Below are 20,007 nucleotides of genomic sequence, written 5' to 3' on the forward strand. Positions count from 1 at the left end.
TGGCTGTTCGAGCAATAGCAGACCCCTTACCCAGCGCCTTGAGACCCTGCGGGTGAGTAGCGCGCTATACAAGTGTTATGATTGATTGATTGATTGATTGATTGAGGTTGCAATGTGCGATAAGAGATATCAGCAAACGATGCTTCATTAATAGCCAAAAGCTGCACATTCCTTTCGCGTTTCTAGGATAAACATCCATTTTCCTATTCCTAAGTCGCTAAACTACCACTGCTCCACCTCTTCTGCTGTTTAGAACACCACACAGCCCAAATCGCTAGGAGAGACCTGCCTTCATTAGCACTCCCAGTACTTAGTTTATGTTTTAGGGCCCAATGCAAAACGTTGATACCAGATGCTCAATATTTTTGTTATGCAGCACCATGCATCTAAAAATTCAGTACTGCAGCACTTGGAATATCAGGTGAAAGGGTTGTGCTTTTCCAGACCATAGACAAGCATGTGTACACGAATTTCGCCCACTTTGATTTGGTCTAAATGTTATTGAAAATACTTACCGAATTATTGAAAGCAATGCCTGCACCAGTCAAATAACACGTCCTTCTCTAAAGAATGTCTTTCTTTAGCTGGTCAATACAGATAGAATAGTGTATTTTGTGTTGCAGCACAGACACGAGGTTCACTATCACGCTCACTGTTCCAATTTATGCTCACCTTCGTAAAAAAACGCACCTCGGTGCCCAGTCAAACTAGCCTCAGAAAGAGAAAAAAGTGTCTCAGTCGGATCATCAGGGAAGTCGAATCGCTTTTTTTTTTCTTTAAATCACCAGACATGCTTTTCTGACTCTACTGCGGTACCTCACCCAGACACACAATCACCATGTGGACATCAATAGACACTTGCTAATCTATAGTAGAATCAAGGTATTGACAACAATAATTAAACACCTGGGTCGTTGATACATTACAGCTATTAAAAAGAAGTGGTGAAAGAGTCGATCCGTGGGTAACTCTATGATAGAAGGGTCGACAGTCAGATCACACATTTATAAAAAACACAACCTGTCCCCTCCTGATGCAGTACGGTCAAATCCACTCGGAGGCCTAGCCCCTGATTTCCATCCCCTTTCTGAGGCATTCGAGTAAATTCCCATCGTGCTGAAAGCCTCAAACAAATTTACTACAATAAATACTGCTGGTTTTCTACGGTCCAAAAATAGCCAGATCATAGCATCCGACATGAGCATTTTCGATTCCTAATCAGTAATGCAAGGATGTATGTCAGAATATTATAATCAGAAATGTCATCTGACATATGTATTATGTTTTAAATATAATATACAAAAAATATCATCCCATTGTGTGTAGATTTTTCTTTCAAATATTTACATCAGGCAATAGTCTGACTATTACATTCTGGTGCAAACCCTACTATAACTATGCCATGGCTTCTCTTCCACTATTTCTGCCACATAATGGAAAACTAGAGGTGTCCAAATAGTTCTTCTGATCTAAGACAAAACAACATTATTATTTGTTCAAGGCTTCCATAGAACATCCCTGTTGAAAAAAAGGCACACAAATATTGAGGTCAGTATTATCCATGGATTGGATATTTTAATTACATATCAAAGAAATCTGGAGTCTGTATGCCCTTCATCGTGCCTTAATCTTCGCGTTCAGATACTTATTGCGGTTTTTTTTGCACCAGGCAAGACAGTACACTGGCCAACATTAGAATATTTTGCTAACCTTGCGTTATGCTTGTCACGCACAATCCATGAAATTACACCATCAGGGTAGGTTTGGTAATTACACACCAGCGGGAGTAACATTTTGCCTGCTCTCATGGTTTTTGCACTCATTTTTTTACCATAGAATATAGTAATTTGATGCGAGGAAGCATTTAGCACTAAAATATGAAGATTAAAAATAAATTTCCCTTTTATGTAACTCTGTATAATTTCGCGAAATTTTCATGACACACCACTAGTTGTATTTCTTTCATTTAAATGCATGACTACCAGACTAAAAGCACAACTTGATACACAAGTTACACCTGAGAGTTACAGTTTAAGTATATCATACTTCTCAGACAGTGAAAAATGTAAAAGCGACTGTTTTTCTGTGAATCTCAAAGATGTTCCTGTTCATAGTAATGGCATTAGACTTCAGTTTAGGATGGGATACGTAATGGAATGCCCTGAATTTATGAGCTGAATGACTAAACTGAATGATGGTATTCAACACAGCCCTGATAGGAAATATGTTTATGCTCTACATACAGTTGATCTGAAAAGTATATCACATTATTTGCATGTGTATGTCCATCCCCCCCCGCAACCAGACCAACCTGGCTCCCCAGAGAGCCCAGAGGACACTGCCACCAAAACACCACAGAATGAGGACCAAGCCCCAGGGAATGAATGGTCAACACCAACCACCAGAGCTGACACAGGACAACCGCAAAGCACCCAGCAAGAGAGACGGAGCTAGAGCGGGAGCCCAGGGACAGGCCAAGAGGCAAAGGCCAAGACACACACTAGAAAGCCAGTGAAACCTGGACACAACCCCCAGGAAGGCAGCCCAAAAAAATCCCCCGAAGCCCAAAGGGAAGACAGCCGAGCACTCAAAACAAAACCAGCCACCGAAAGACCAATCAGGAGGACCAGGCAGACAGACCCCAGCTCCAACCAAACTGGAAATTATAGGGGAAGAGCCAGAGACCTGACACCCATGAGGCTGAACACCCCACAAGCAACAAGGCCAGCCACATAACCCCTCCAATGGAAAGGCAAATGGGCGGAAAGCAGCAGACCCAACCCAAACTGAGCCGGAGGCAGACAGAAAAGGCCAGACCAGCACAGGCGGGTGAGGCAAACCCCCAAGGTCATCGAGACCAGGGCAACCCAAAGAACAAACGGACACAACAGGGAAGACCCTGCCCCAAACAACACATCCCCAGGAGGTCACCCCAACCACAAGCCCAGGGGGCGACCGGAGCAGGAGACCACAGCCCCGGATAAGGCAGCTCACCGACCACCGGAGAAGAGGCACAACGGGCACCCAACCAAACAGCTAGTTCACCAAGCAGCCCAGAGAACCTGGGACCACATAACAGGAATACCTCACATGAGACCCAACACCTGCAGCTGAGGGGCCAAGACTAGAAACAGCAGTGAGAAGAATTCAGCCAGAGATGCCACCGCAGGGGCCAAGCAGCCAGCCAAACGAACCACAGACAGGCCAGCAAAGACCAGAGGCCAACCAGAAAAACAGACAAGGAATCCAGCCACAACCAAGGAAACAGAGAGCAAAAAATGGCCAGGAAGCCAGGGCAGAATCCAAGAAAACCGCCAGGGCAGGAAAACCCGATGGCGCAAACCCACACCCGGAGAAGACCCTCGCAGAGCAAAAGCAAAGGGTAGGGATGCTGGCAGAGATCCCTGGTCCAAAACCGCTGGACCACACAGGACCAAGCCCAAACAAGGCCCCAACCCATCGGGCTAAACCGGCGAGGGCTGAGAACAGAACAGCCAAGCCCAAAACAAAACAGAGGCAACAGCCAAAGCCCTACAAGCAGACTGGAAGCCAGTTGTATACGGAAGAGGGACAACACTGGAATGGCAACCCAAAGCAAGAAGAGCCCCAAGCAAGCCACCCTGTCCAGACACAACAAGACGGAAGAGAGCAAGCGGCAATGAGGACAACAAAACAGCAAAACTCCAACCCACAAAACAAAGCCGCCAGAAGAGGGACAACAGCCCAGGAGGCTGAAACCATGCAAGCCTGAGACCACAGGATATCTCTCACTGACACCACATACACCAAAAATAGGGGGAACACCAGATGGAACACACCCCAGAGCTGGCACAAACCCCACAACATAGCCAGTCCTAAACACAGCCCCTCCAGCCAGCCCAGGAGTGCCCCAACCGAGCTCCCAGGTAACCTATAGCATACAGCACCAGGAAACACCAGCGAACACCCAACCAGGCAGCAACCAGGCCCAACCCACCGAACCACAGAGACCAATAGAGAGCAGGAGGAAAAAAGGTGGCACAGGTGGAGGCCAAGCCGATCCACCAGCAAACCGGCCCACCTTGGGAAACTGCATCACAGCCCCTGGATCGCCAACCAAACAAGGGCCAAAGAAAGAAGACATCTCTCAGAGGAGTGAATGCTGGGGGACCAAAAACCAGGAAACGTAGGTCCTCAGGACTGCAGGACCGAGCCACAGAGCAACAGCTCCAGGCAGCCAAAGCAAATACCAGGTGGGCTCTCATACCAGCACAAACAAGGCCCGGCACTGCACAACCTCCTACAGCAGAAAGACCAGGGCAAACAGGGTGGCATGGCCACAGGCCCCAAATAAGGGCCAATGAAGGAGGAGCAGCTGGACAATGGGGAAAAGACACCCAACTCCTGTAGCCCAACACCTGCAGAGGAAAAATGTAACAGTAGTCAAAGGGCAGGTACAGGCGGTCACCCAACAATATCTGCATTATTGCAGCACCACTATGGCTGGGGCATAAACCTTAGCAGGAGAAGGGCCTGTGAGACCGAATGGAGATGACATTGACTCCTAACTACAGCTCCTCGTCCAGGGAAGAACCAGGCCTGACACGGAGTAACGCCTGAGAGCAGACAAAAACAGGCACACACATTTGTGAAAGCACAAGGATTCCCATGCCCCATCCAGGTACAAACCAGGCCTGATACTGCCAAACTCCTGAAGAGAGAAGGAAGCAGGCAAACCATTACAAGGTACTAACCGGGGGCAGTGGAGGCAGGAAAGCAACCAGCCCAGTCACCAGGCACTCCAGGGGCACCATCATTACAGCCGGGAGCAGCCAACCAGCAACAGCAGCACATCTACAACCTATCCAGGCCTTAGTAAGAGAAGCCCTCCAACCCGGAACCGACCTTTAGGCTGGAGCACCAGTTGCAAAGGGCTGGCTGGCTCGCACAGCAAAGAACCATCTGGAAACATCCAAGCCTCCTGTCAGGTCTGGTAAGCCTGTAGGCAGAACAGAACACACCCCATCCAGATGGTGACAAAGGAAGAATGCTTCTCTAGCCCAGCAGAAGCAGCACCAGCACCTCGTACCATTCCTGTCTACAGACAGAAAAAAAGAACAGGCGGAATGCTGGGCAAGTACTGCTTATGTACTCCCGGTGGGAGCGGTTTGGTAAGGGTCTCAGTTTCTTCGTTCATTTTTTCTGTCAGGAGAGGATTATCTCCATTTATCATGAAGGGGACGAGGACAGGAGGGAACTGGGGGTAATTTAGATGCATGGATGGTTGGCTGGGCACTGCTGCTGCAGGGATTACATGGTCAAATAAGACTTTTGATTCCACCCTATGATTCTCTCCGTCTTCCTCTAAGCCCATTAACCTCCAAAATGGAGATGGATAGCCTAGGATCATAATATGGGGGTCCTTGAGGTGAAGGTGTATACTTGTTTTCATATGGAACACTCCCTTACAGTGCCCTCTAAAACGAGGGAGGTGGAGTGCAAGAGTTTCAATGGGGTTGTCTCTTTTGTGTAAGAAGTGCAGCTAACAGCCTCTTCTAAATCAGGTCCATAGTAACATCAAAATAATTTATAGCAGGGAAATACAGGCAACACAGTACACACTTATGTTGTCTTAAATGTGAAATCAGAATTACAAAAATGAATCTCATGATGTAAGCACACAATTCTTTATGTTTTTGAACGCAACTCCCAATTACGTTTAGATAGATTTTATGATTTTTCATTTTTATAAAAACTTAGTGGAAAGTTTGAAGAGTTGTGGTACGTATTTTCTTTTTTCTTCCCTCTCGCTTTCTATTTCACCCTTGTTCCTGCCTCGTTCTAATTTTTTCCATCAATGGCCAGCAATATCCTATATATATGTTTCGTATCTGATACCATATTCCTCATACTCTATCATAACCCTTCCATATCGGCACTTGGGCACTCATTATCAGTGGCACAGCAAATTGACCGGATTTCCCACAGTCCCAAAGTTACCAATACCAAGGTTAACGGGTAACTCCTGGGATTGGTGAAAAACTAGCCCACTACAAATGAAATCTTGAGGGTCCACTAAGAAAAAAGGAATTACTGGGTAGTCAATAATTACAGGTCTGCGTCCCCAAGTAATGCTCCCTCTCATTTCTATTATGCATGTGTCCATATATTTGATATGAGATTTGTCATGTCTGAATAACATTGAACACTTCCGATGATGCGATGGAAAAGCTTCAAAATAAGTGATGGGGATTTTAGAACATTCCTTACTATGTTTGGAAGACCAGACATGTAGGTACTGATTACTGATAATGTATCCACTATCTACAGCAGCCGTATTTAAACTATCTGCCTCTGAACTGCTCATCCTAAAATGAAAGCTTTGGATTTTGTTTATCAGCACTGTTTGTCTATGTTCAAGTTGTTAAGTTTGTCATATTAACTAATATGAATTCAGGAAAATGAAAATATTTAGGAAAACAAATTCAATTCAAGCGTTCCGTCTATCACTTTTTTGAATACTTTAGTGTTTCGCCCTAATTGAATTTTGGATGACCAGACGTGGGTCCCATGAACACTGTGTAAAAAGAATCAAGCTGTATCTGGCTGATGAGCACTAACTAGGGAACAACCAGACCTAGGTTGCTTGTATTCTGGTCCAGAGAGAAACTAGCGTGGCAGTCTGATTTGCATATGGCCATGTCTGAACTGGGGTGGCTTGGTGAGCAAAATAACGATGGATTAAACCCATATCTGTGACTGGGGGTGAAAGTTTTGCCATTGTGCAACCATCCATCCATCATCTTGTGTGTTTTGCTGTTCACCCTATGTGGGAAGGGTATGCCCAGACGTGGGTCCCGTGCTCACTAAGCCACTGGAGTCAAGCTATCATGGCTGAAGACGGCTGATAGCCAGAAACCAGTCCTAGGATGCCTGATTCCGGTCCAGAGAAGACATGGCTTTGCAGTTCGGGCTGGACTGTTCCCAGGAGGCACAGGGTCAAGGCTGATTTGCATATGGCCATGTCTGAACTGGGTTGGTGTTGTGAGCAAAGAAACAATGGATTTAGGCCCAGATCTCTGTACTGGGGTGAATGTATGACATTGTTCTGCATTCTGTCCATCAACCGTTGTTTTTCCATTTGTCACCCCGAGTGGGACGGGTATGCTCAGACGGGAGTCCCGTGCTCTCCACTGGAGTCAACCTATCCTGGCTGATGATGGCTAATAGCCAGAAACTGGTCCTAGGATGCTTGATTCCGGTCCAGGGAAGACAAGGCTTGGCAGATGACGGCTGATAGCCAGAAACCGGTCCTAGTATGCTTGATTCCGGTCCAGGGAAGACATGGCTTGGCAGTTCGGGCTGGACTGTTCCCATGAGGCACAGGGTCAAGGCTGATTTGCATGTGGCCATGTCTGAACTGGGTTGGTGTGGTGAGCAAAAAAAAATGGATTTAGGCCCAGATCTCTGTACTGGGGTGAATGTATGACATTGTTCTGCATTCTGTCCATCAACTGTTGCTTTTGCATTTGTCAACCCGAGTGGGAAGGGTATGCTCCGACGTGAGTCCCGTGCTCTCCACACCACTGGAGTCAAGCGATCCTGGCTGATGACATCTGATAGCCAGAAACCTGTCCTATAATGCTTGATTCCGGTCCAGTGAAGACATGGCTTGGCAGTTCGGGCTGGACTGTTCCCATGAGGCACAGGGTCAAGGCTGATTTGCATGTGGCCATGTCTGAACTGGGTTGGTGTGGTGAGCAAAAAAAAATGGATTTAGGCCCAGATCTCTGTACTGGGGTGAATGTATGACATTGTTCTGCATTCTGTCCATCAACTGTTGTTTTTGCATTTGTCAACCCGAGTGGGACGGGTATGCTCAGACGTGAGTCCCGTGCTCTCCACACCACTGGAGTCAAGCTATCCTGGCTGATAATGGCTGATAGCCAGAAACCTGTCCTAGGATGCTTGATTCCGGTCCAGGGAAGACATGGCTTGGCAGTTCGGGCTGGATGGTTCCCATGAGGCACAGGGTCAAAGCTGAGTTGCATATGGCCATGTCTGAACTGGGTTGGTGTGGTGAGAAAAAAAACCAATGGATTTAGGCCCAGATGTACTGGGGTGAATGTATGACATTATTCTGCATTCTGTCCATCAACTGTTGTTTTTGCATTTGTCTACCCGAGTGTGACGGGTATGCTCAGACGTGAGTCCTGTGCTCTCCACACCACTGGAGTCAAGCTATCCTGGCTGATGATGGCTGATAGCCAGAAACCAGTCCTAGGATGCTTGATTCCGGTCCAGGGAAGACATTGCTTGGCAGTTCGTGCTGGACGGTTCCCATGAGCCACAGGGTCAAGGCTGATTTGCATATGGCAATGTCTGAACTGGGATAGTGTGGTGAGAAAAAAACCAATGGATTTAGGCCAAGATGTATGTACTGGGGAGAATGTATGACATTGTTCTGCATTATGTCCATCAACTGTTGTTTTTGAATTTGTCACCCCGAGTGGGACGGGTATGCTCAGACATGAGTCCCGTGCTCTCCACACCACTGGAGTCAAGCTATCCTGGCTGATGACGGCTGATAGCCAGAAACCGGTCCTAGGATGCTTGATTCCAATCCAGGGAAGACATGGCTTGACAGTTTGCGCTGGATTGTTCCCATGAGGCACATTGTCAAGGCTGATTTGCATATGGCCATGTCTGAACTGGGTTGGTGTGGTGAACAGAAGAATGATGGATTTAGGCCCAGATCTCTGTACTGGGGTGAATGTATGACATTGTTCTGCATTCTGTCCATCAACTGTTGTTTTTGCATTTTTCATCCCGAGTGGGACGGGTATCCTCAGACGTGAGTCCTGTGCTCACCACACCACTGGAGTCAAGCTATCCTGGCTGATGATGGCTGATAGCCAGAAACCGGTCCTAGGAAGCTTGATTCCGGTCCAGGGATGACATGGCTTGGCAGTTCGGGCTGGACTGTTCCCATGAGGCACAGGGTCAAGGCTGATTTGCATATGGCCATGTCTGAACTGGGTTGGTGTGGTGAGCAAAAAAAACAATGGATTTAGGCCCAGATCTCTGTACTGGGGTGAATGTATGACATTGTTCTGCATTCTGTCCATCAACTGTGTTTTTGCATTTGTCAACCCGAGTGGGACGGGTATGCTCAGACGTGAGTCCCGTGCTCTCCACACCACTGGAGTCAAGCTATCCTGGCTGATGATGGCTGATAGCCAGAAACCGGTCCTAGGATGCTTTATTCCGGTCCAGGGAAGACATGGCTTGGCAGTTCGGGCTGGACTGTTCCCATGAGTCACAGGGTCAAGGCTGATTTGCCATGTCTGAACTGGGTTGGGGTGGTGAACAAAAAAACAATTGATTTAGGCCCAGATCTCTGTAATGGGGTGAATGTATGACATTGTTCTGCATCCTGTCCATCAATTGTTGTTTTTGCATTTGTCACCCCGAGTGGGACAGGTATGCTCAGACGTGAGTCCTGTGCTCTCCACACCACTGGAGTCAAGCTATCCTGGCTGAAGACGGCTGATAGCCAGAATCTCGTCCTAGGATGCTTGATTCCGGTCCAGCGAATACATGGCTTGGAAGTTCGGGCTGGACTGTTCCTATGAGGCACAGGGTCAATGCTGATTTGCACATGGCCATGTCTGAACTGGGTTGGTGTGTTGAGCAAAGAAACATTGGATTTAGGTCCAGAACTCTGTACTGGGGGGAATGTATGACATTGTTCTGCATTCTATCCATCAACTGTTGTTTTTGAACCCTGCCTTAGGGCCATGCCTCCAATCACAAAAGGGGAATTGCAGTCTTTCTGCCTCTCCGGACATGAATTGGGCAGTTTGAACACAGTCTGCCACTTAAGTGGGTAGAAAGCCCTCTAGGTGCCAGAGATATTGTTTTCCAAAGAAATAAAGGCATGGGGCAGCCCACCCTGGCATGAGGGCAATATTCTCTTTCTGCCTCTCAGGAGACTGATTTGGGGTTTGGCTCCTATATGAACCCCTGGATGGCAGAAAACCCACTAAGTGCAAGGGAAATCATAATAAAGAGGTGGGACGCATTTACCACAAAAGGGGCAATAATATATTTCTGCTATACCTGGGGGCAAATTGTTTTTCCCCCCCACTTTGCCCCAGGAGCCAATAGCCCAGAGACACTAGGGATTTCAAAACGGCACCAAAGCAAAAATAAATGCTGGGCTGACCCTGGCATCGGGTCATACCCTAACCCCAAAAGGGACAACACAGTCTTTCTGCCTCCCTCTTTTATGATGTCTCCCATTATCCTTGTTTGGATCTGTTCCTATAGCACGCTGTAGGCCCATCTGCACAAAAGGAGTTGTGTTTATACCAGGGCAAGTATGGGAATGCTGGGTGGTAAGAAGTTTGTGGATAGCTGCAGAGTCCAGTGAATTTATCAAACAAATGCAGGAAAAAAGTGTGGATTTTATGCAAAGTTTGAGGTCTGCAGAGCACTGTGGGTAAAAACACTTTGTGGAATCCACACAAGGCACACCACCCTAGACTACATTGGGTGTCTAGTTTTACAAAATAACAGAGATTGGTATGTTTTTCGAGGTTGAGGTCGAGCCCAGGACAAACTACTGCAGCTATGGCCATTGACAGATCAAGTCTTGTTTTTTTTATTTTCTTGTTTTGTTTCTTTTGCAACAAATGCTTATGTCTCCACATTGCATTTTGCGGCCTTTTGTGTCACAACAATTAGGTCTACCCACTAAAGTTGGGTAGTATTTGTTTTGGGGCAAGTGTGAAAATGCTGGGTGGTAGGAATTTTGTGGATTACTTCTGTTTCACTAACAAAGTAATATGAGAAAATTGTGTGTTTTCAGCTAAAGATTGAATTTGGCAAGTGCTTCTGGGTAAGAAAATGTTGTAAGACCTCTGCAAGGCACACCACTCTGCACTTTCCTGTGTGTATTGTTGTAAACAATGTGTGGGTTTGATAAGGTTTCCCTTATGACAGATTAGCCCAGACCCAAATTGCATAGTTATTCACATTGTAAAACATGATTGTTGATAGTAGAAAAAAATGGATTTGCCCAATTTACGTATTAAGCAATTTCCTGGTTTGAGTGGTAGGCCCACCCACAGCATTCCCACACAAGAGATGTGTGGGAATGCTGGCTGGCAGATTCTGTAAGTTTCCCTCAAAGAAAAGTGAGGAATAAGTGTGTTTTTATCCAAGGTTTCAGGTTTGCAAAGACTTCTGGGTAAGAGCATACTAGTGAGAGCCAAGGAATTTACACCACCTTAATCTCCCCCAGGTGTCCAGTTCTGAGAAATATCTGTTTTTGGTAGATTTCCTTGGGTGACTGCTGAGGCTATTTCCAATGTCATCCACATTGCAAAAATGGTTCGAATTTGGCTGGAAAGATTTAATCTGTTCATCTTGCCTTTTGGGCCCTTTCGAGTTGCAGATTTTAGGTCCACCCAAATATGTGGGGTACCATTTTTATTAGGATATGTGTGGAAATGGTTAGTGGTAAGAAAGCAGTGGTTCCCTGCACATTCAATGTCTGTCACTCACTGAAATGTGGAGAAAAACTCGAGGTTTGCAAGGGTTTCTAGGTAAAAACAAAACTAAAAGGATCTATGCGAGTCACATAACCCTGGACTCCCCCAGGCCTCTAGTTTTCAGAAATATCTTGGTTTGAAGGGTTTACCTGGTAGGAAGCTGAGCTGGGGCCCAGTACAGCAGCTTTCCACATTGTTGATAAAGCGATGATATGCTGGGTGAATTGTAATGTTTCCAGGATGCGTTTTTGGCATTTTGTGTCACAGATGCTATTCCTATACATACAACAGGGATACGGTTTTTATCTGGAGACATGTAGGAAGACAGAATATTCGAACAGTTATGATTACTAATTGGATTTCTCTGCGTTTGTGGCTTCCAAAAGTGGGCCATTGTGCAAGAAAGACATTTTGCAAAAGGCCCTCTGAATCATATAGTAGTGTGTGCTACCAAAAATGTAGAAGTTTGCATAAAAACACCCGTTCCTAAACTTATTATCTTTTCACATTTCAGAACTGCATACGTTTCCATTAGACCTATTTTTCATTGATTATATTTTAACCTATGACTTGTATAGTCACTGCACAATAAAAAATTATTTCACGGTGGAGATCAGTTGTTGGCTCTGGGTTTTGCCTGTTTTTGAAGAAACTTTAAATGGTTTAGCAAACAGAAGGGTCTATAGGATGTAACAGTATATTGCTTTTGTAAATTAGCCATCATGATCAAAATTTGCAGATGAAAATTATCACAAATGGCTGTTTTTTCCTACTCATTTCATTATTTTTTTCATTACAACATATAGTGTATTCTGGAAAATCTGATGGGATCGACACAAGTGACCACTGGCTAAATCGAAAATGTGACTACTTTTCAGAAATGTATAGTTTCCTGGTATCACCCATGGTTTTCACACCTGTTTCCACCATGAACTGCAAGTAGGTTGAAGTCACAAAAGTGAAGAAAAATTGACTGCTTTTCGATATCCAAAGATAAGGGGAAATTAACAATGTAATGGCTCTCTGTGTTATCTTTTAAGAAACTTGGGAGCGAGTCACCTGTCCACTTGATCTGACCCAAACCATAGTGTTTTCCCCCTTATGTAACACAGGACTGTCAATCGTATTTTGACCTTCTGACCTTGTGTCGCAGCGCATTGGCAGGGAACAGGTTGTCAATAGAACACTGACAGAAACCTGTGTCCGCGACAATTCCTGAATACCACACATATACAACAACTCTCATGAATCCCTGAGAAGACCGCTGTAACCTGACGTCGCGTCAGAAGAAGCGAGAGAACAAAAACGCTTCTGGCGCACAAGTCCAGGCCATTTAATCTGAAACCGGAGATTCAGCGCTGACGAAGGGAGGTCCGGTAAGGTTGCTTTGTGCACATCTATTCCTTGTCCTTTCGATTGTGCTGGATGTTAGATATGCTGTGTGTTCTTTTGCCCATAGCGGATTTTGGAGTTTTCTGCTGTTCTCCCCGGTTGGCAAGTCGGGGCCTTGAATCATCCGGGGGGAACGAGCAGAACATTGAGTGGCATCTTTTCTGCCTGTCTCTTGTTGCGTGTTTATCTAGGTTCCTGATCGATACTGTGCCCTTATGCCCCTATTCGGCTATAAATCCATTTATTCCCTATATTGGCATAACCGTTCAAGTGCGATTTTCTGAAAAGTCATCTCTGGCCTCACACGAACAGAGCCACATTCCAGCATAGTTCTCTCTGCCACTTCCTTTGCGACCAATTAGTGCAATGACAGAGCAGTAGTCACTATCTGATATTCCTAGATAACACTCCGAGTTCTTCAACAAGATAAAAACTCAGCAAACCTGGAAATCCCCGCTTGCTGTGTTTTGATTAGTAATGGAACTCTAATGAGCAACTGATAACTATCACTTCCTAGTGACATCTTTAATTGACGTCTTATGTCCAGCAAACTTGCGTCAAACCCGGCACCTGTCAGGTATAAATATTACCAATGTTGCCTTAAGCAATGGAGAGCTACTGTTGCTGATGCAAGCTGCCTGCAAGACCCCGTGTTGGTAAATCTAGCACTCTGTCGCTGCAGCCTGCTGTCCTGTGGTGGTGAAGCTGCTGATACCATTATCGCTGCTAAAGCGCGAACGATGGTACAGTACGCTTAGGAGCTGAACAGCCGTCCCTCTGCGAAGACATCCAGCAGATTCCAGCTGTCCCCCCTCCTTCCTCGACGCGCTGAAGAGACCCGCTGCCTTTCTCGTGCAGAGAAATCCAGCTCCTGCGTTTCCGGTCTACCCTTGCGGGTGACTGGGATATCGAGAGTGACCCCTGAAGGAGATACCAATCCTCCATCATTCTATTCAGAGGTATGGTGTTGACTAAACCCTTAGACGAGAATTCTTGAAACAAACCTTGGCAAAACCAACTTAACTTAAGCTACTTACTTACTCCCCTTCCACGTGTTAGGCTTAGGTCAGGCACACTGGGGTAGGCTTAGTTAGAAGCACCAGTTGAGTATGTTAGCCTAATGTATATATGACTGTATATATGTTTTATTACTTTTAAATCATTGTATGGCTAAGAAACCATATCAATGCTTTTACAGTTCTATTTCGCAATCCTTATCTTACTGTACGTACTTTTTATAATAACAATTCTTGCAATTGTGGCAATACATTTCTCTTGTACGAGAAGAAAGACTGTTCAATAAATGTTAACCCTTTATTGACAAACGCCCGTCTCTCTATTCTCTACATCTCGTGAAAGTAAACTGCACTAGACTGACTGAGTGAAATACATGTCTATTGTTTCACACGACCCTAGAGATTGACTCTTGATCTGAGGAGCAAAGTTGTCATGTTGCACGGTTGTTGGAAAGCTGAATCCCTTCTTTTCTGTGCCAAGGAAGCTGATCACTTCCTATGCAGAGAAGAAAGTGTCCAGTGACCTCTGAGCTAGTTGGTAACACAACCCAATTAAGTTTAGCATAGTCAGTGGAGGCCTGGAATATCAGCAGTTCCACGTCGATACTACTGTTTATGTTATTCTAATGCGCAGGGCCTAGTGGGAAACTAGGAACTACACTACACTCTCTTCTGAACTCTAATTCCAGTCTGCGCTGGTTGCCTGGCTGCATCCGGAGCTGGTGAAATACTTTTCCGACATTCTCACATGTTGGCGAGTCGGGGCTCCGACGTATGCAGGGAGATCGAGCGGGGACTTGAACAGAGATTGGTATATGTTGCACCAAGGCCTTTCTTTTGCATAACATTTCCCAAGGAGTTATTGGGAGAAGCTCTTCATATAGTGGCAATATATATTCAGAGTTATAAGTACTTGGTACGCCCACAGATCTATAGGCTGTGACTCAAGAAGGCATTATCAGGTTATGGAAACTTTGGCTACGCCTATGGATGTTTGATCTTTGATCTTGCTTAATGTAGTTGTGTATATGTTCTGCTATTGGATACCTCACATCGTTGTTTTTAACTGCTCTCAAATGCTCACTCATTCTTTCTTTAACCCCTTCGATGCTCATGATGAGCTCAGCTCGTCATGATGCACGGTGCTCGTGTGCTCATGACGATCTGGGCTCGTCATGAGTCCATCCATTGACAATGACCTCCAGCACAGGAGGAAAATAGCCCAAGCACCCAAGGTGTTAAGCATACGGATTGTGCTCCCCACATACACTCGCAGACATTTACATTCAATAATATAAATGACGTATTTTGTGCTACATGTGATATTCATCCTTATGTCATACTTTTTCCCATCATTTGCTTGAAAATTCTTGGTTTTGTCTTTTGCACCTCTGCACATTCCACAATGGCCACATCAAGAGCGTTATTGATCTCCTGTAGCAATGTAACATTTTCTTCTATTACGAGATAAAATAGGGGGTTGTGTATGGCATCCGAAAATATGACATGTTTTTCCTAGACATCACAACATCTGATGCCGCACAGATGACCACCAGTACCGGGGCCAGCAGTGCGGAGGGGTCCACTCTGGATGCAGCGGCGCCAACAGTAGGAGCTGGGGGGGAAGTTTCAGCGGCGGCGGACGGTGGTAAGTTATTATACTCCTTACTAATTGAAATGTTTTTGAGTAGGCTCGCAAAGGAGTGTATGATGTACTGTACAGTAGTACACAGTACACTAGTATAGGTAGACTGTACTGTTAAGAACAGTTACTAATTTAGAACTACTTTTTGGGCAACTATCACGGAGAAGACAGTCAACCTTGACTTGTATTAGCATTAGCTGCGGTACTTCTCGGGTAACCAATGGCCCCCTCTATTTCACTTCAACTCAGCTGGCAAATTTTTATTGTGAAGCCAAGTCATATCAGATGTAGTTTAGGGATGTGAAGAACGAAAAGTTAAAGAAGGGTGAAATGAAGGACGAGCTAGTCTTAATATTTATGACTGTAAAGAATGGTTTTGTTGAATGCACTTCAAGATAAGAGGACGGCGGTTTCCAAAATATAATGAAACGGGTGTTAGTTGGTTGTTGACAAAAAGACATTTTGGTACATTTGAGACATTTAGAAGAATCATAGACGTACTTTGGAAGCCTGGATGTTATCTTTTTTATCCTCATCGATAGCAGAGGTGTATGATGTAGTAGAGCAGACACTGAGTGGATGAAGTATGGCCAGTAGCAGTGCCACCCCTATAGAAAAGTAAGACTTTCCTATCCCCACCTGCATGTACTGCTTAAAGTACTGCGAGTCTGCATCATCATGGCCTGTGTCTGTATTTCTTGGGTGAAAGCTGAGTGAGCTGCCATTATGGCGGCTACCACAAGTTCACGTACCAGTAATTTCTTTTGCAACACAAGAGAAAAAAAGTAAAAAAGGCAATTTATTAGTACTCTCTGACTATGTATGAAGTAGTGAGTCCACCCATAGTACTGCTAGTGGAATTCCTGAAACTCCCAGCAATGTCACAGGCTTACAAAGATGGCGGAAAGATATATGCCAAAATGTTATACTGTGTTTGCTACTTGCTGGTGTTACTGAGTGTCAACTTTCCGTTGAATTATTTTGACTTTATGTTAAAGACTATTGGCTACAGTATTTTCCTGTCTTTCTTCATAGATGCTACTCCAAAAAAGCTCACCCACAAGGAGATGGCTGTCCGGGCCAGGGCCCGTAAGCTGGAGGCTATTTGTGCCGAGTATCGTCGGTTGTGAGCTCTGGAGCATGAGGACATATGAACTAGTACATCCTCCTCCACTGCCCCCAGGTCCACCAGCCACAAGCCTCCAGCCAAACGGAGCCGTGGCCCGACAGCCTCCCGCCACAGAGCCTGGATGGCACATGTGCACCACCTCCAAAAGCGAGTGGACTACCTGGAGCGGTTGGGCGAAAAACATCAGCGCTAGCTCCGGGACCTCCGCAAAGAGCTGCGGGACGTGCAGCACCAGCTGTCCACACTACGCCACCGGAGGAAGTGACTTACCCTTGCCCCTTTTTTAAAGATGGGGGGGGGGGGAATTGGGTTTTTGGGAAAGGGGACTTTTAGATTTTTGGACATTGGTTTGGTTAGTGAGGGGGTGAGTTGGGGTAATTTATTTTATTTTTGTGACAACAACATCAATAAATTATATTTCTTAATAATTATATTTCTCATACCAAAACACAGTATACGCGCTCATATTATTTTGTGTGGGGGTTGGCGGTGCTTACTGGACGTTTGGTTTTTCAAACTTACCAGCATGAATAAAACATCTAGTCCTGAAATGTACCAAAATGCAAGTAACCGAGTTAGTCAATTCAGTAGCCCTACTACTGTACTTTTCTAGTAGTACTGTCAGTCTCTGCTCTCCTCCCAACTTAGTCCTAGCCCATTATTCTACTACCTCTCCATCATGCTTATCTTACCTGTGATTTGTGAATCACGGTTGGTAAATAAGGTTGGTTGTTGACTTGAATCCTCGACGGATGCAATATCATTGTTGTGCTGGTAGCAGTAGTGGTACACACTGACAGTATCACTATATGAAAAAAAAGGAAATTAAACATTGAGTGGGCTGAGCGTAGCATTAGAAACAGTACATTAGATAGTACAGTACAGAACAGTGCCTTAAATTGTAGCCTAATGCAAAAACCACAGTTGATGGACAGAATGCAGAACAATGTCTTACATTCACCCCAGTACAGAGATCTGGGCCTAAATCCATCGTTTTTTTGCACTCCACACCACCCAGTTCAGACATGGCTATATGCAAATCAGTCTGACCCTGTGCCATGTCTGAACTGGGGTGGTGTGGAGTGCAAAAAAACTATGGATTTAGGCCCAGATATCTGTACTGGGGTGAATGTATGACATTGTTCTGCATTCTGTCCATCAACTGTTGTTTTTGCATTTGTCAACCCGAGTGGGACGGGTATGCTCAGACGTGAGTCCCGTGCTCTCCACACCACTGGAGTCAAGCTATCCTGGCTGATAATGGCTGATAGCCAGAAACCGGTCCTAGGATGCTTGATTCCGGTCCAGGGAAGGCATGGCTTGGCAGTTTGGGCTGGACTGTTCCCATGAGGCACAGGGTCAGACTGATTTGCATATGGCCATGTCTGAACTGGGGTGGTGTGGAGTGCAAAAAAACAATGGATTTAGACCCAGATCTCTGTACTGGGGTGAATGTATGACATTGTTCTGCATTCTGTCCATTAACTGTGGTTTTTGCATTTGTCACCGTGAGTGGGATGAGAATGCTCAGACGTGAGTCCCATGCACTCCACACCACCGGATTCAAGCAAGCCAGGGTGAAGACAGCTGGAATGCCAGAAACCAGTGCGCTGAAGCTTGTTTCCGGTCCAGGGAAGGCATGGCTTGGCAGTTCGGGCTGGACTGTTCCCATGAGGCACAGGGTCAGACTGATTTGCATATGGCCATGTCTGAACTGGGGTGGTGTGGAGTGCAAAAAAACGATGGATTTAGGCCCAGATCTCTGTACTGGGGTGAATGTATGACATTGTTCTGCATTCTGTCCATCAACTGTGGTTTTTGCATTTGTCACCCTGAGTGGGATGGATATGCTCAGACGTAAGTCCTATGCACTCCACACCACTGGATTCAAGCAAGCCGGGCTGAAGACGGCTGGAATGCCAGAAACCAGTCCTCAGAAGCTTGTTTCCGGTCCAGGGAAGGCATGGCTTGCCAGTTCGGGCTGGACTGTTCCCATGAGGCACATGGTCAGACTGATTTGCATATGGCCATGTCTGAACTGGGGTGGTGTGGAGTGCAAAAAACGATGGATTTAGACCCAGATCTCTGTACTGGGGTGAATGTATGACATTGTTCTGCATTCTGTCCATCAACTGTGGTTTTTGCATTTGTCACCCCGAGTGGGATCGGTATGCTCAGACGTGAGTCCCATGCACTCCACACCACTGGATTCAAGCAAGCCGGGCTGAAGACGGCTGGAATGCCAGAAACTGGTCCTCGGAAGCTTGTTTCTGGTCCAGGGAAGGCATGGCTTGGCTGTTCGGGCTGGACTGTTCCCATGAGGCACAGGGTCAGACTGATTTGCATATGCCCAGGTCTGAACTGGGGAGGTGTGGAGTGCAAAAAAAGATGGATTTAGGCCCAGATCTCTGTACTGGGGTGAATGTATGACATTGTTCTGCATTCTGTCTATTAACTGTGGTTTTTGCATTTGTCACCCTGAGTGGGATGAGTATGCTCAGACGTGAGTCCCATGTACTCCACACCACCGGATTCAAGCAAGCCAGGGTGAAGACAGCTGGAATGCCAGAAACCGGTGCTCTGAAGCTTGTTTCCGGTCCAGGGAAGGCATGGCTTGGCAGTTCGCGCTGGACTGTTCCCATGAGGCACAGGGTCAGACTGATTTGCATATGGCCATGTCAGAACTGGGCTGGTGTGGAGTGCAAAAAAAATGATGGATTTAGGCCCAGATATCTGTACTGGGGTGAATGTATGACATTGTTCTGCATTCTATCCATCAACTGTGGTTTTTGCATTTGTCACCCGAGTGGGAAGGGTATGCTCAGACGTGAGTCCCATGCACTCCACACCACTGGATTCAAGCAAGCCGGGCTGAAGACAGCTGGAATGCCAGAAACCGGTATTCGGAAGCTTGTTTCCGGTCCAGGGAAGGCATGGCTTGGCAGTTCGGGCTGGACTGCTCCCATGAGGCACAGGGTCAGACTGATTTTCATATGGCCATGTCTGAGCTGCGGTGGTCTGGGGTGCAAAAAAACTATGGATTTAGGCCCAGATCTCTGTACTGGGGTGAATGTATGACATTGTTCTGCATTCTGTCCATCAACTGTGGTTTTTGCATTTGTCACCACGAGTGGGATGGGTATTCTCAGACGTGAGTCCCATGCACTCCACACCACTGGATTCAAGCAAGCCGGTCTGAAGACGGCTGGAATGACAGAAACCGGTGCTCTGAAGCTTGTTTCCGGTCCAGGGAAGGCATGGCTTGGCAGTTCGGGCTGGACTGCTCCC

The sequence above is a fragment of the Lissotriton vulgaris genome, chromosome 6 (assembly GCF_964263255.1).
Source record: "Lissotriton vulgaris chromosome 6, aLisVul1.2, whole genome shotgun sequence".
Taxonomy (NCBI): domain Eukaryota; kingdom Metazoa; phylum Chordata; class Amphibia; order Caudata; family Salamandridae; genus Lissotriton; species Lissotriton vulgaris.